Genomic DNA, 16,406 nt, shown 5'->3' on the forward strand with positions numbered 1-16,406 from the left:
GCCTCGCGCTTCACTATCATCAATGTAGTCTGTAAGACCCTGTGCTTCACTAATCTATTTAGGTGGACCTAGTGCTTCACTACTATGGTCTGGAAGATCTTGTGCTACATTACTTTAGTCTGGAAGACCTTGCAGTTTACTACCACTAATATAGTTAGGAAGACCCTGTGCTTCATAATGTAGTCTAGGCCTCCTTGCGTTTCACTACCATAATCTGAAAGCCTTTTGTCTCACTACCATAGTCTATAGGGACATGCGTCTCACTACCAAAATCTTGGAGGCCTTACCTCACCACCATAGTCAAGAAGGCATTGTGCTTTACTGCCTCAGTCTGGAAGGGTTATGTTTTCTTTCCATAGTCTGGAGGATCTTGTAGTTCAGTACCATTGTCTAGAAAATAAAGTAACATACTGTCAAGATCGAGAGGGCCTGGACACTCGGACGCCAAGATCCTCAACTCCTTGGCCGAGAAGATTCTCGTGTCTCACTAACTTTATCTGATAAATTTTGTTTCTCCCTATCAATGTCCGGAGGGCTAGATGTGTCCATACCAAAGACTAGAATGTTTTCTATCTTGCAGCTAGAGTTTGAAAAGTCTGATACGTCACATCCAAGACCTGGAGGGTCTAATGCCTCACTGTCAAGGTCTGGAGGGAACGATACAACATATAAGCCATAAAAGCTCTGATGTCCCACAATAAAAGCCTGGAAGATCACTGACATCAGTAGGAAGATCCTAAAAACCAGACTGGTCACTGAAATGTCTGGTGTTTCCAGACTATGACCTGGAAAGCTAAGTTTCTCATAAAAGAACTAATTCCTCATCACTAAGTTCTAAAAGTTCTGTTTTTTTACAAAATCTAATTCCTCACTGGACAGGTCTGGAAGGCCTGTTGTCATGGTAGACAGTGACAGTTCCTCAATATAATGATATCCCGGCGTAAAGATCAAGAAGGTCTGGTGTCACCTTCTGGTTTTGGAAGTTCTGATGTTTCATTGCTAAGGTCTGGAATGGTCGGACGCCGGACGCTATCCACAGTATACTTGAACTATATTAAAGAATCCTGGATGAAAATCTTCAAGGTCACACCTTATTCCCTGCCGCCCATAAGATGTCAAGGCGTTGCTAGCAACTTTAGCCATATATGTCTTAACAAAATCGTTCGATCATCAGTTGAAAATGTGACGAAAAGTGCGAGGCCTGACCATGACAGACATGTCTTACTCTCTGAATCCTGTCTTCTAAGATGAGAAGTTGTGGTCATTATCAGTTTTGTGTTTGAGAGAGGGAGAGAGAGAGAGAGAGAGAGAGAGAGAGAGAGAGAGAGAGAGAGAGAGAGAGAGAGAGAGAGAGAGAGAGAGAGAGAGAGACAGAATCATGACAGACATTACTGGTCATGATGAAACAATGTATGAATGGTCTCGCGAACAAAATGTTCATTGAAATATCTTGGCCACACCAGGCAAGACAGACCATCTGCGAGAATAATGAGGAAGGACTTTCTCTCATCCACAAGATACATACACTACGATCCTTCAGAACCATCAATAACTGGTATTGAAAAACATTATAGGTGACGTATGAGATTTGTCCTCATAACTCAGGTGTCTCATATTGTCTCCTGTGGTCTGACCCATGAGCCTTCCTCTCCAGCACAGTAAAGGAGACTGGTATGTGTACACACTTGTGCCAGGATATAGTCATAAAATTCCTCGTTCTTTCTCGTGGAATATGCAAACAAATATCCATCTGGCGGTCAAGGTACAATATTAATTTTAACTTTGAAAACTTAGGAAATTTCACGCAAAGGCCGAAAAGCTGGAGGATTTTAGGGAACATGAGAGATTAATATAGACTAGTTACAAAGATCTCCCAGGTGACTACCACGACCAACATAGAAGATCTCCCAGGTGACTACCATGACCAACATGGAAGGTCTCCCAGGTGACTACCATGACTGACATGGAAGATCTCCCAGGTGACTACCATGACCAACATGGAAGATCTCCCAGGTGACTACCACGACCAACATAGAAGATCTCCCAGGTGACTACCATGACCAACATGGAAGATCTCCCTGGTGACTACCATGACCAACATGGAAGATCTCCCAGGTGACTACCATGACCAACATGGAATATCTCCCAGGTGACTACCATGACCAACATGGAAGGTCTCCCAGGTGACTACCATGACCAACATGGAAGGTCTCCCAGGTGACTACCATGACCAACATGGAAGATCTCCCAGGTGACTACCATGACCAACATGGAAGATCTCCCAGGTGACTACCATGACCAACATGGAAGGTCTCCCAGGTGACTACCATGACCATCATGGAAGACCTCCCAGGTGACTACCATGACCAACATGGAAGATCTCCCAGGTGACTACCATGACCAACATGGAAGATCTCCCAGGTGACTACCATGACCATCATGGAAGATCTCCAAGGTGACTACCATGACCAACATGGAAGGTCTCTCAGGTGACTACCATGACCAACATGGAAGATCTCCAAGGTGACTACCATGGCCAACATGGAAGATCTCCCTGGTGACTACCATGACCAACATGGAAGATCTCCAAGGTGACTACCATGGCCAACATGGAAGGTCTCCCAGGTGACTACCATGGCTTATGTATTCCAGGATATGATCAGAGTTTGTAGAGAAACAACTCTGGGTTGTGCTGGGTGGAGACAAAATGGGCGAAGTTGTAGAGAGGTTGGCTACCTCATGTACGGTTGCAGTAAGGGTGATTATAGTGCCTGTGTTTGTTGTAGACGGGGTCGTAGTGGATGAGACTGTAGAGAGTTTGAACAATGGAGGGTAAGCGTCTGGTGCCCAGGGCTGTGTTGGAAGGTATGCGACTGGTGGTGTTGTAGTTAGCTTGCAGTAGTGGTAACTGTATTGGTGAGGCTGTGGGAAACTTGTAATGATAACTATACATACGGGGTTATAGTTACCCTGTTGTAGTGGCAACAGTAAAGATTATAACGACGTGAGGTTGAAATGAACGACCGTAATGCAGAGTGGCATCTATGGAAGTGTTGTGATGTGGGTTGTGTTGAGCATTATGGTGGGTTGACACTTTCTTGTGACTGGATAATGCGTTCTAGGTGAGAGAGAGAGAGAGAGAGAGAGAGAGAGAGAGAGAGAGAGAGAGAGAGAGAGAGAGAGAGAGAATCAACCACATGAATAAAATAAAAAGACACCATACACCTGGACACACTTCAGTCTTCCCCTATGCCACCTCTTCCTCTCTCCTAACGACCATATCAAAATAAAGACATGTCAATACATCAGCCACACCAGCCTTACGCTTCTCCAGTCAGGGACATGTAAACAAAGCTGGAGTAAGGTAAACAACTTTATATATATATATATATATATATATATATATATATATATATATATATATATATATATATATATATATATATATATATCACATTCCTCTTAAACTATCTTCCTACTGTGCTGGGTTTTATGAAGAGAACAGGGCAGCCCCCACCTCGCTTCTAGAGCAGCCCCACCAGGCTTCCAGGACAGCCGACTGAGCTTTCCAGAAATTATAGACGCAGTGTAGAAAGCGCGGGATACATGGTTGCTCCTGACATATATGAATAACCCCGGAAATATTCATGGTCCTCCTCGGGCTAACACTGAATAACCAGGAACCCTTTACCAGGCATGACATTCCCTTGCATGAACTTGTCTCCTTTTACCCGAAATTTTGGTTTTCTTTATCAAATGATATTCTAAATCTATTTTCTTTTGATAAATCTATAAAATCTATCATTTGTCAGACAGACAAATTGCTAAGATGTAATATATGATAACCTTAATTAACCCAAATCACAAAACATTTAAAATGTTCTCGTATGTGGCTCTAAGTTCCTAGAAAAAAACAAAGGAACAAAGCACCTCTCTGTATTTGTGAGCCACGTTAAGTAGCCAGAGTGATTCTTGTGGGGATGTTAACCCGTCGTCATCTTACCCTCCTGCTTTCCTATTCATTCCCTCTCTTGAGCACCGTTCTCCCTGGGACCCTCCAAACAAACCCTTCAAAACTCTTCAACTCCTAAACCTGGTTCCTCCTGTCAACCTCGTAATTACGATAGCGAGACCATCGAGCATGACAGTACAATCCCTGGGTATGATGGCTTGGCCTCTGACTCAAACCTTACGGGTCATGTCAAAGGTCAAGCCATCATACTTAAGGGCGTAGAAAGTAGTGTTGAAGGGTCGTACCGCCGTGTTCAAGGATCGTACCGTCGTGTTCAAGGGTCGTAACGTCGTCATCAAGGGTCGTAACGTCGTGTTCAAGGGTCGTAACGCCGTGTTCAAGGGTCGTACCGTCGTGTTCAAGAATCGTACCGTCGTGTTCAAGGATCGTACCGTCGTGTTCAAAGATCGTACCATCGTGTTCAAGGGTCGTAACGTTGTCATCAAGGGTCGTAACGTCGTCATCAAGGGTCGTACCGTTGAGGTGAATGATCGTACCGTTATCTTTAAGGAGTCACGAGCTATGATGGCCAGGCTTTCATACCTCACTGTACAACAGACGTATCCAAACGTTAAGTGTACAGACATTAACACACACATCCATGGGTACTGTATTTGTCAAACAGTCATTGACGACACAGACATGCGGACAATCCTGTTAATTTCTCATATATGTACCATGTCTTTATTCCCATGTTTGCGAGCATTTATGTATACACATGTATTTCAGTAAATATAAACAAGTTTATCCGCTGTCTGAAATATTTTCACTTTTCAAATATTTCGTTGTCGAAGTTAATATTTACACATAAATCAAATATGAGACTCGTCTTGCTTACTGTTAATAAACCAGTTTCATAATACACGACTCCTCTCGTCTAACGAAACAATAAATGCCTGTCTACCATTTCGTTTGTTATACATTGATCAAAGCAGTGAACTCCACCCCCCTACCCCCACACCCTTCTGAAAAAAGAAATACATCTACATCAAGCAGTTGACGTATGCATAATATCTTTAAACATTTAGTATATACTTACCATAACTGGGGAAACAGGTGATCAAGTTAAACTGATGTAAACTTCAGCAAAGGAAAACCGAAACGCAAGTTAAAACTGTGAATGTGCAAAGTTACCATCGTTACTGCAGAATACGCAGTAGAAAACGAGTCTGTCTCTTTGGTAAAGAAAACGAATCAGTGCCTTACAATTTAAGGGATGTCATATGTATATCAATTAAAAGGTCGCTATCTTTTCACGAGTTTCGCTAATAACATCTTTTAAAACACTGTGATAGATGGTATTTTATAACCATATCAAGATAAACATATACTTTAGATACATCAAAAGCCTAGGAGGTGACATGTAACTGACTGTGCTCTGCTGTGTTAGTCTTGGTGTAGGTAGACTGCAGCAAGACCTCGGAGCATCATTATTATTATTATTATAATTATTATTATTATTATCATTATAATTATTATTACTTTTATTATTATTATTATTATTACTATTATTATTATTATTATTATTTCCCTACGATGTTAAGTAACTTGACAGTGAGGAAAAGTTGGTTTGACTAATGTATATGTCAGTGAAATCCAGAATTGAAGAAAAAGTTTATATACACCTCACTTCAATAATTGCAATAGCTAGCAGCAGTACCATATACGTTTATGACCAAATACTTCGCTTCAAGTCCACGACTGACAAGTGCTGCTCATCAATTTTATGAAAAGTTTTTCGGTATTTCTTTCTGAATCATTTGTATGTCTCTCTACTCTTACCACATTAATCTGGGAGTTTCTTATCTCCTCCACTAGTACAAACACATTTGAAGACCCAGTTGTGTCGTTATTTGTATTTCTTTGTAATTCCCAGCAAAAAAACATATACATATGCCGTTGTGTTTGCTGATGTCGCTTTGTTAGTGTCGTTCGTATATATATACATTGGGCGATGCCGAGAATGACAGCCTATATAAACCCACAACTGATAACAAAAGAGATGATTCAAACAACTTCATTTGATATTTTTCCATTGTCTTTAAAGGAAATCATTTACTGATATGTTCCTGTCTTGATGTATGTTATTTTTTAAGTCATATACATAAGGTATGTGATAACGTCAAAAACATCACGCTTGTAGTTATGATGTTATATACATAACGTATGTGATAACGTCACATACATCACGCTTGTAGTTATGATGTTATATACATAACGTATGTGAGACGTCACATACATCACGTGTTCAGTTACCATGTTATATACATAAGCAACTGAACAATTACAACTGGATACCTTAATTCAAACCCATATAAAAATTTCAAAATCAATGATATAAATTTTAGTCAGATATTTACTATAATCTGGTTAAACAAAAATATGAATCAATTGTCAGTAATAAGTAATGATGTGTGTCTGGCCTTCGGTCAACATGACCATCTGTCTCAGCTGCTGCCGGAGCTGACCAGGTCTTCGTAAGTTGTGTGGATTTCTCACTTAACTGCCACAATATATGTGATCTACATAGCCCTCCTCCCATCCGTGCAGGTATCCTACAAGAAGAGAGAGGAGTAACATAAGCTGCCTTGACTACCTTCGCTACGGTGGACTAACATTCAACTGACATTACTAAATAATGTTAGTAAGACTATACTCTCTCAATCCACCCCATGAAAATAACGGATTATTATAATGGGTTTCACTCATTATGATGATGGAGTTAATGGATGATCAACTCCCCTTGTTTAGAATACCGTCAATCTGGCACTGTTGACCTGTTGTATACCGAAAATGGTCCAAAAGACTGACCCCAGAACACCGTCATGTCTTATCGATGGATTTAAATACCTGCAAAATATTCTCGGGAGAGAGAGTCGACATGGAGCAGGAGAGCATGTGAAGATTCATGTTTTGTGACTTTTATCACAGAGTACGAACGACAGATAGTGAAGCTCTCACAATACATAGCATGTTGGCTTGTATCATACGATGACCAGTTGTGTTCTAGTAAACCTGTGATGATTACATACATGGCTGTACAGTTGTAGCAGTGTATAAGTCTGTAATACCAACAACATGACCAATAATAATACCGAGCTTAAAAGTTTTGATATCTAAAGTAACAAAAATTATATAAAGCAGCCACGTTTGGTAATCGTAATGACACCTACATACACGAGTCGGTCTGTTCTCGACTCCCAGGGTTTAGTTAAGTACTCACATTCTTCATTGGTTTGCAGCTCCTCTCTGTACATTTTCGGAACCAGTCTTACCTGCAGAAGAAGAAAATCAGCATTAGGTGCGACAAAAACCAGTTAACAATCTATAAAAGGACATTCTGTGAGGGTTATACCTAAATACGAGACATGACGCAACCGTGAACTTTCTCAAACCTCTGGCATTCTTCCAGTACAGCGTTTGTTAGTATATTGTGAAGAGAAAAATCACATATACAGAGAGAGAGAGAGAGAGAGAGAGAGAGAGAGAGAGAGAGAGAGAGAGAGAGAGAGAGAGAGGTACTATACGGGTATTTGTTTCATTTTTTCCCTCATTAATCTAGAGCTCATTTCCTTACACTCTTTTACACACCTCCACAAACCCTGTTTCAGTAATAGTGCTACCCCTTCCTTAGCTCTTGTCTTCTCACCAACCCCTGACTTTACTCCTATGACGTTTCTAAACCGCTCTTCCCCTTTACTCTAGAGCTTTGTTTCACTCGGAGCCAGCACATCCAGGTTTCTTTCCTCAAACATGCTACCTATCTCTCCTCATCTTGGTTACATCCACACACATTTACACTCCCCAGCCTGAGCCTTCGAGGAGGATGAGCACTTCACACTGGCTCTTCTGTTCCGTCTTTCAGAAAATGAAATACATGAAGGGAAGGTTTCCAGCCCCCCGCTCCCGCCCCGTACAGTTGCCTTGTGTGTGTGTGTGTGTGTGTGTGTGTGTGTGTGTGTGTGTGTGAAAGAAGGCCATAATGTTTGTGCCACGATCTATATCGAAGGTCAGGCCGTCAGTCTCTCTCACTCTCTGACAGTTCAACAGGCTGTCACCAGGGGAAGGAGTTCCAGGTGACAGGTACAGTATTCCCGGAGGGCGTGACCCCAGTCCTCCCCAACACCTGACGAGTTACTGACGACCCTGCCTCCGTGTCAGTCATCGGACAACTTTGCATATTTCCAAACCTGACACGTCACACACCAACGACGATGATACGTCAAAAGCCAACTCACGGGATCGAGTGTGTGTCATCATGGGAACTCTGGCGACCTGGCGTGTGTCGGTCGCAGTGATCCTTGTGGTTCAGAGGAGGACGGAGCGACAGTCAGACCCCTGGTGGAGCACGACGGACACATCTTTACCTATGTTCATGGCACCTTCAGATTCTTCAACCCTTACCACAGCGGTCGGTCCTGATCTTATCATACGTCCTCGTGGTGTATGATGCTAGGCTTTCCTGCATGCCTTAGCAAATAGTTCTGTACACCTACGGCCGGTCCTGTACACCTACTGCCGGTCCTTTACACCTACTGCCGGTCCTGTACACCTACTGCCGGTCCTGTACACCTACTGCCGGTCCTGTACACCGACTGCCGGTCCTGTACACCGACTGCCGGTCCTGTACACCGACTGCCGGTCCTGTACACCTACTGCCGGTCCTGTACACCTACTGCCGGTCCTGTACACATAATACCAGGACAACCAGCATGAGGCAGCTGTTGTGGATGTTTATGGAAAAATAATGTCATTTAACTGGTGAGCACAAGACCTTGACCCTAGGGTAGGATGGATGGCTTAGCCTATGACTGATTCAGGTGTTTTAGCCAGATCAAAGGTCAGATAACCATACAAAAGGGTCGTATGGTTGCACTCAAGGGCCGTACTGAACGATCGACATGTGATGCATCTCTGATGATTATAAACAAGGTATAACAAAGTCACACCAAACTATACTACAGCAAGGGAGCAATTAAGTTCATCATGATATTACTAAAGAAATCTAAAAAAAAAAACGAATCTAATTTGAATGATAAGTATGATTATCAGTTTGTGATGATTATTTATGTGTGATGGAGAAGGGTATTACACGTGATTACCGTGAGAGAGAGAGAGAGAGAGAGAGAGAGAGAGAGAGAGAGAGAGAGAGAGAGAGAGAGAGAGAGAGAGAGAGAGAGAACTTAACCTAACCTAACCTAACCTAAGCTAACCTAACCTAACCAGACCTGGGGGACGACACCAGACCTGGGGGACGACACCAGACCTGGGGGACAACACCAGACCTGGGGGACGACACCAGACCTAACTTATCGCCGGAGCTTCCAGGGGACTGTTAGACAGCCAGACTGTCTGCTGGCAAATATCAAGATTGCATTTAAGCAAATGGATATGGATATGGATATGGATATGGATAGAAAACATAGATCTTTAAGCTGTTGCTTATAGTCGGCCAAAAGTCGAATATGCTTTTCAATTTTGATTAACGCACCTAAGGAGCACAAGAACCTCACTGAAAATGTCTCGAGGCGGACAACAAAGAGGAATGAGAATTGAGTTGTGGTAGAGCGGAGGTTGTACGTAAACAGTTCTTCGAAAGATATAAAGATAGAAAATCCGGATGTTGCAACAATAACCGAATATCATAAAAAATTAAGTAAGGAAAAAACGTTGGGAAAGACGCAAAGGACTACTTTTAACGTTTAAGATTGTAGGATGAATGGAATTAAAATAATAAACTAGCAATGTCCACAGTACAGAGAGGCTTAGAAAGTGTGAAAGTAGAGACAGCTCAAGGTTCAAGAGATGGAGCCCCTCCACTAGAGAACTCCCTGCCCGCATAGTACAGAGGGAACTTCAGATACTCACACACACACACACACACACACACACACACACACACACACACACACACACACACACACATGCACTAACCAACACAGAAGCCAAGGAACAACTGAAATTCTCCCAGGCATCACAAACCATGTCATGCCAGCAAGTCACGACACTTGAGACATGTAATCATGGCAAGTGATGACGCTTGAGACTTTAGCTCTGAGCAACGGCTGACGATACCGGCCAAGTTTATTGATCCTTAAAGGTAGTGTTTCCGGGTCTTATGGCAACCTTATCCAGGACACATGGCACATAGTAACCTCATCCAGGACACATGGCAACTTTTAGGCGGCAATATTAACCTCCTCCTGAGTAAATGGCCTTGTGGTAATCTCCTCGAGCTCACGTAACAATGTCTTCCAGAGAAGAGGGGCTTATGGTACCAACCAACCCCCCCCCCCTCAACACAAATGACCATTAGTGGTTAAAAACGTAAGTACGACGCTACGACTGTTGAACACGAAGATACTAACTCCTGGGTACGAAGCTACGATTCCGCTTAGCAAGATCCCCTTAACACCAAGGTACGAGCTCTGACCGTATTGATCAGACCATTGAATGCCATGATACACACGGAGCTTAACACTGCACCTAACCAGACACTATAATGCATTTTCAAATGCTCCTGAAGTGTTTTTAAGCTTCGTATATTTATTCATTTAATCAAATATATAATACTTAACAGATGTTTCCCGCGTCAGCTTGCGGAAATGAAATCCAGCAAAGCGGCGGGTTTGCACGTACTGCGGTGAAATTTTTAAGAATGGGGTGACTTGTGTTGTTGACTGGTTGGTAATGATATTCAAAGTATGTATGGGTCATGGTTACCGACCATGCTACCGCACTGCCCCCAGGATCATGGTGAAGTGCCTGAGGATTGGAGGAATGTATGCATACTGCCATTGTACAAAGGCAAAGGGGATAAAGGTGAGTGTTCAAACTACAGAGGCATAAGTTTGTTAAGTATTCCTGGGAAATCATATGGGAGGGTATTGATGGAGAGGGTGAAGGCATGTACAGAGCATCAGAATAGGGAGGAGCAGTGTGGATTCAGAAGTGGTAGAGGATGTGTGGATCAGGTGTTTGCTTTGAAGAATGTACGTAAGAAATACTTAAAAAACTGATGGATTTGTACGTAGCATTCATAGATATGGACAAAGCATATGACAGGGGTGATAAAGATGCTGTGTGGAAGGTCTTAAGAGTATATGGTGTGGGAGGTAAGTTGCTAGAAGAAGTGAAAAGTTTTTATCAAGGATGTAAGGCATGTGTACGAGTAGTATGATAGGAGAGTGATTGGTTCATCACACACCCCTGCGGCAGGGGTGTGTGATGTCCCTATGGTTGTTTAATATGTTTATGGATGGAGTGGTTAGGGAGGTAGATGCAAGAGTTTTGGACAGAGGGGCGAGTATGCAGTCTGCTGGGATGAGAGGGCCTAGGAAGTGACTCAGTTGTTGTTCGCCGATGATACAGCACTGGTGGCTGATTCAAGTGAGAAACTGTAGAAATTGGTGACCGAGTTCGGAAAAGTGTGTGAAAGGAGAAAGTTGAGAGTAAATGTTGAGGGACAAGTAAATTGGGATGTAAGTTTGAAAAGAGAAAAACTGGAGGAAGTGGTGTTTTAGATATCTGGGAGTGGATTTAGCAGCGAGTGGAATCATGGAAGTGGAAGTGAGTTACAGGGTGGGGGAGTGGGCGAAGGTTCTGGGAGCGATGAAGAATGTGCGGGAAAGCACGTTATCTCGTAGAACAAAATTGGGTATGTCTGAAGGAATACTAGTTCCAACAATGTTATATGGTTGCGAGGCGTGGGCTATAGATACATGGGCTACAGATACATGGACTATAGATACATGGGCTACAGATACATGGACTATAGATACATGGGCTACAGATACATGGACTATAGATACATGGGTTACAGATACATGGACTATAGATACATGGGCTACAGATACATGGACTATAGATACATGGGCTACAGATACATGGACTATAGATACATGGGCTACAGATACATGGACTATAGATACATGGGCTACAGATACATGGACTATAGATACATGGGCTACAGATACATGGGCTACAGATACATGGACTATAGATACATGGGCTACAGATACATGGACTATAGATACATGGGCTATAGATAACATGGACTATAGATACATGGGCTACAGATACATGGACTATAGATACATGGGCTACAGATACATGGACTATAGATACATGGGCTACAGATACATGGACTATAGATACATGGGCTACAGATACATGGACTATAGATACATGGGCTATAGATACATGGACTATAGATACATGGGCTACAGATACATGGACTATAGATACATGGGCTACAGATACATGGACTATAGATACATGGGCTACAGATACATGGACTATAGATACATGGACTATAGATACATGGGCTATAGATACATGGACTATAGATACATGGACTATAGATACATGGGCTACAGATACATGGACTATAGATACATGGACTATAGATACATGGGCTATAGATACATGGACTATAGATACATGGGCTACAGATACATGGGCTACAGATACATGGGCTACAGATACATGGGCTATAGAATCATGGACTATAGATACATGGGCTATAGATACATGGACTATAGGTACATGGACTATAGATACATGGGCTATAGATACATGGACTATAGATACATGGGCTACAGATACATGGGCTACAGATACATGGACTATAGATACATGGACTATAGATACATGGACTATAGATACATGGACTATAGATACATAGACTATAGATACATGGACTATAGATACATGGACTATAGATACATGGGCTATAGATACATGGGCTATAGATACATGGACTATAGATACATGGACTATAGATACATGGACTATAGATACATGGACTATAGATACATGGACTATAGATACATGGGCTATCGATACATGGGCTATAGATACATGGACTATAGATACATGGACTATAGATACATGGACTATAGATACATGGGCTATAGATACATGGACTATAGATACATGGACTGTAGATACATGGACTATAGATACGTGGACTATAGATACGTGGACTATAGATACGTGGGCTATAGATACATGGACTATAGATACATGGACTATAGATACATGGACTATAGATACATGGACTATAGATACATGGACTATAGATACATGGGCTATAGATACATGGGCTATAGATACATGGGCTATAGATACATGGACTATAGATACATGGACTATAGATACGTGGACTATAGATACATGGACTATAGATACATGGGCTATAGATACATGGGCTATAGATACATGGGCTATAGATACATGGACTATAGATACATGGACTATAGATACATGGACTATAGATACATGGACTATAGATACATGGACTATAGATACGTGGACTATAGATATATGAAGAAAACAGATGCTGGCTTGGCGTCCATTGCCAGTTAGAGAGACGGATTACCTTACCCTTCAGGTCAACCTTTCCATGTTTCTCAGATCAACTGTTCCTTGTTTCCTCATCTGTGGTGACGTCTGGTTTTGTATATATTCTCTTATTCATACTGACTCTGTATCCTCGAAAATGGCTTGAAATACAGTCGAAAGTTTGGAGCTCCTGTGTTTATTTTTCCAGCATGTTTAATCATATAAATGTTTCACGTGTGTATTTGATTTACTACAAGGAATAATATATACATAATATATAAATATATATAAATATATATATATATATATATATATATATATATATATATATATATATATATATATATATACACGTGTACAATAAGGCCTAATATCATGGCAATCGCGGGAAACATCACAGGTAAACTTGCAGAAAGGTCACAGGTCAAGGCTGGCACAGAGCGATAAAATTTTCAGTGGAGCTTCACACGCGCAGGAGTGTCAACTCTCTGGTGGCAAGAGGATAAGTGTTTCCAGCAACACAAATAAAAGACAAGTATGGTATGTGATATTTGTTTTTCCATCGTGTTATGCTATCTAAGTAAGTGACTCAGTGTGAGTGACAGGTGGAGCTAAAGCACACACAAGTGTTCTCAGTCGGGGCGCCCAGCGGTCCGCCAGGGTTAGGTCAAACATAAATACGATCCTTCAACAATAACCTGCTTCATTTGGAACCATGAGTGAGTTAACAAACAATGGTGATCATGTAGTTAATAAATGTTCCAAGTTTTCGAGTTCTTTCCTTAGCGGTGAATACCCTTAGTACAGTCCATTTTAAGTACTCGAAGATTCTGTCAAACATTCGGCAACAGGAGTTGAATGTGTGTGAGACTGTAGCCAAGTAAGATAATACTGATCTGTTGTAGCATTACGAACAAGATACTTGAGATGCTGTAAGCACTCTGTACCATATGATTTACTTCAACAATTTCAAGTCTTTTCTATCCTATCATAACTGCACATAACCGCACATCTTTATACATAATTTAGTTCAGCTACCTATAATGAGAGAAATTTTACTTATATGATTCAGATAATTGGTTCTTTTAGTGCATAAATAATTACAGGAAATACAATTTGTAATGTATCAGTAATACACTTATGCAAATAAGTTGTTTTTGTTAAATCACTTAGGCTTATATTATCATCTTGTACTGTACATATGGCCTTACCCTCACCCATCTCTTGCTGGGTCACCACCCTTGTTATGTCTGTCTTTATTTCTCGTTGTTACTTACTCGTCTCGAACTCTTGATTTCCATTTGTACAGTATCAGGAAGCAGAGTAACCTGGCACAATGCCATCCTACCTATCTAACTCCACCTCGCTCTCTAAACCTCGATAATTTCTGAGAATCAAATTTCAAGACGACATAATTAAGTGGTTCAGCAATATGAACATGTTAAGCATAAAAATGTTCTCCACCATCTTAGACTCTCCACATCATGAACAACAAACTCTGCTTCCTGTACAAGACGAGGAAATCATTGTTCTTACGATCAGCTGTATGTCATGAGCAGGTAACCCTCAAATTCTGTTTCTCAACACACGAACGAACATCAACTAACTAAAAATTCCCTGAAAATTCTATTTCCCTGTATATCTCTCTGTTATGTTTAGAAACCAATGCTCACCTATGTATGGTCACCCATGAAACCCATGTTTACCCATGTATGGTCACCCATGAAACCCATGTTCAACCATGTATGGTCACCCATGTTCACCTATGTATGGTCACCCATGTTCACCCATGTATGGTCACCCATGAAACCCATGTTTACCCATGTATGGTCACCCATGAAACCCATGTTCAACCATGTATGGTCACCCATGTTCACCTATGTATGGTCACCCATGTTCACCCATGTATGGTCACCCATGTATGGTCACCCTTGTATGGTCACCTATGTTCACCCATGTGTGGTCACCCATGTATGGTCACCCATGTTCACCCATGTATGATCACCCATGTATGGTCACCCATGTATGGTCACCCAAGTTCACCCATGTATGAACATGTGTCATAACAAGATACCGCAAGAAACAGGCAGAAACATACAAGCTGCAGTATATACAACTTCCTCACGCTGCAATAAACACCTTCACTTGCTACACTGTAATCAAACCGTGAAACCTTGAGTATACATAACAACATCCTGGATATACATAATATCCTTGGTATACATAACAATATCCTGGGTATACAAAGCAACATCCTAGATATACATAATATCCTGGGTATGCAAAACAATATCCTGGGTATACATGATAACATTCTGGATATACATAATATCCTGGGTATACATAACAACATGCTAGATATACATAACAAGAGAACAGGCAACCGGGAATACAGATACAATTACCGTCAGATACAGAGTGTCATATAGGAGGAGAGTGATGGCTCGTCATGTTGTACTGTAAGGTTGAGTATGAAATTATGAATGCAAGAGTTATAATGATGTTGATGGTCACATCATGTACAAAATATGAAAACTGGAATTAAAGTTCATCACCAGGAATCAGCGGCCAGCATCATGTAACATCCAAGACACATACCTCTTACCATCTTGGTGTACACATTACAGGATATCCACTAATTTATTACATTACAAATATGAAACGTGTTGAACTAAATTTATGTCCTGTCATAATGAGAATACTAAATGTGATGGAGAATGCACTGTTACACTTCGTGTCTTCACTGACTCACAAAGCACAATAAACAGTAAGGTAGTCACTGAGATATCTTGCATAAAAGGTAATAGCAATACATCCTTTCTCAGCTATAAACCAGACCTCCTCAACTGCTATCTCTATGTTTATCTATATCAATCAAGACAGTGTGATCCTTGCTCATGTGGTATAATCTTGGAACTGACCTCTGGGGGTTAGGTAAAGAATAGTTTATCATATCCAATGGTTGTACCGTCCGGCACCAGGTGTTAAATGTATATGGTACCTGCCAACCTTCCCTCCCAGTGACATTACCACCCCAGCCCTCCCATGA

General features: G+C 41.4%; 1 long non-coding RNA gene across 1 annotated transcript in view; it reads right to left on the bottom strand.

The window, feature by feature from the left end:
• Positions 1-6,054: 6,054 nt before the first annotated feature.
• LOC139753645 (uncharacterized) overlaps positions 6,055-16,406 on the bottom strand; it is a 238,055-nt gene continuing 227,703 nt past the window's right edge. The window contains exons 4-5 of the long non-coding RNA XR_011713741.1: positions 7,236-7,287; positions 6,055-6,567 (exon numbers count right to left, since the gene is read on the bottom strand). This is a non-coding gene — a long non-coding RNA (uncharacterized lncRNA). The remainder of the gene's footprint in view (positions 6,568-7,235; positions 7,288-16,406) is intronic.

Source organism: Panulirus ornatus, chromosome 15 (assembly GCF_036320965.1).
Source record: "Panulirus ornatus isolate Po-2019 chromosome 15, ASM3632096v1, whole genome shotgun sequence".
NCBI lineage: Eukaryota > Metazoa > Arthropoda > Malacostraca > Decapoda > Palinuridae > Panulirus > Panulirus ornatus.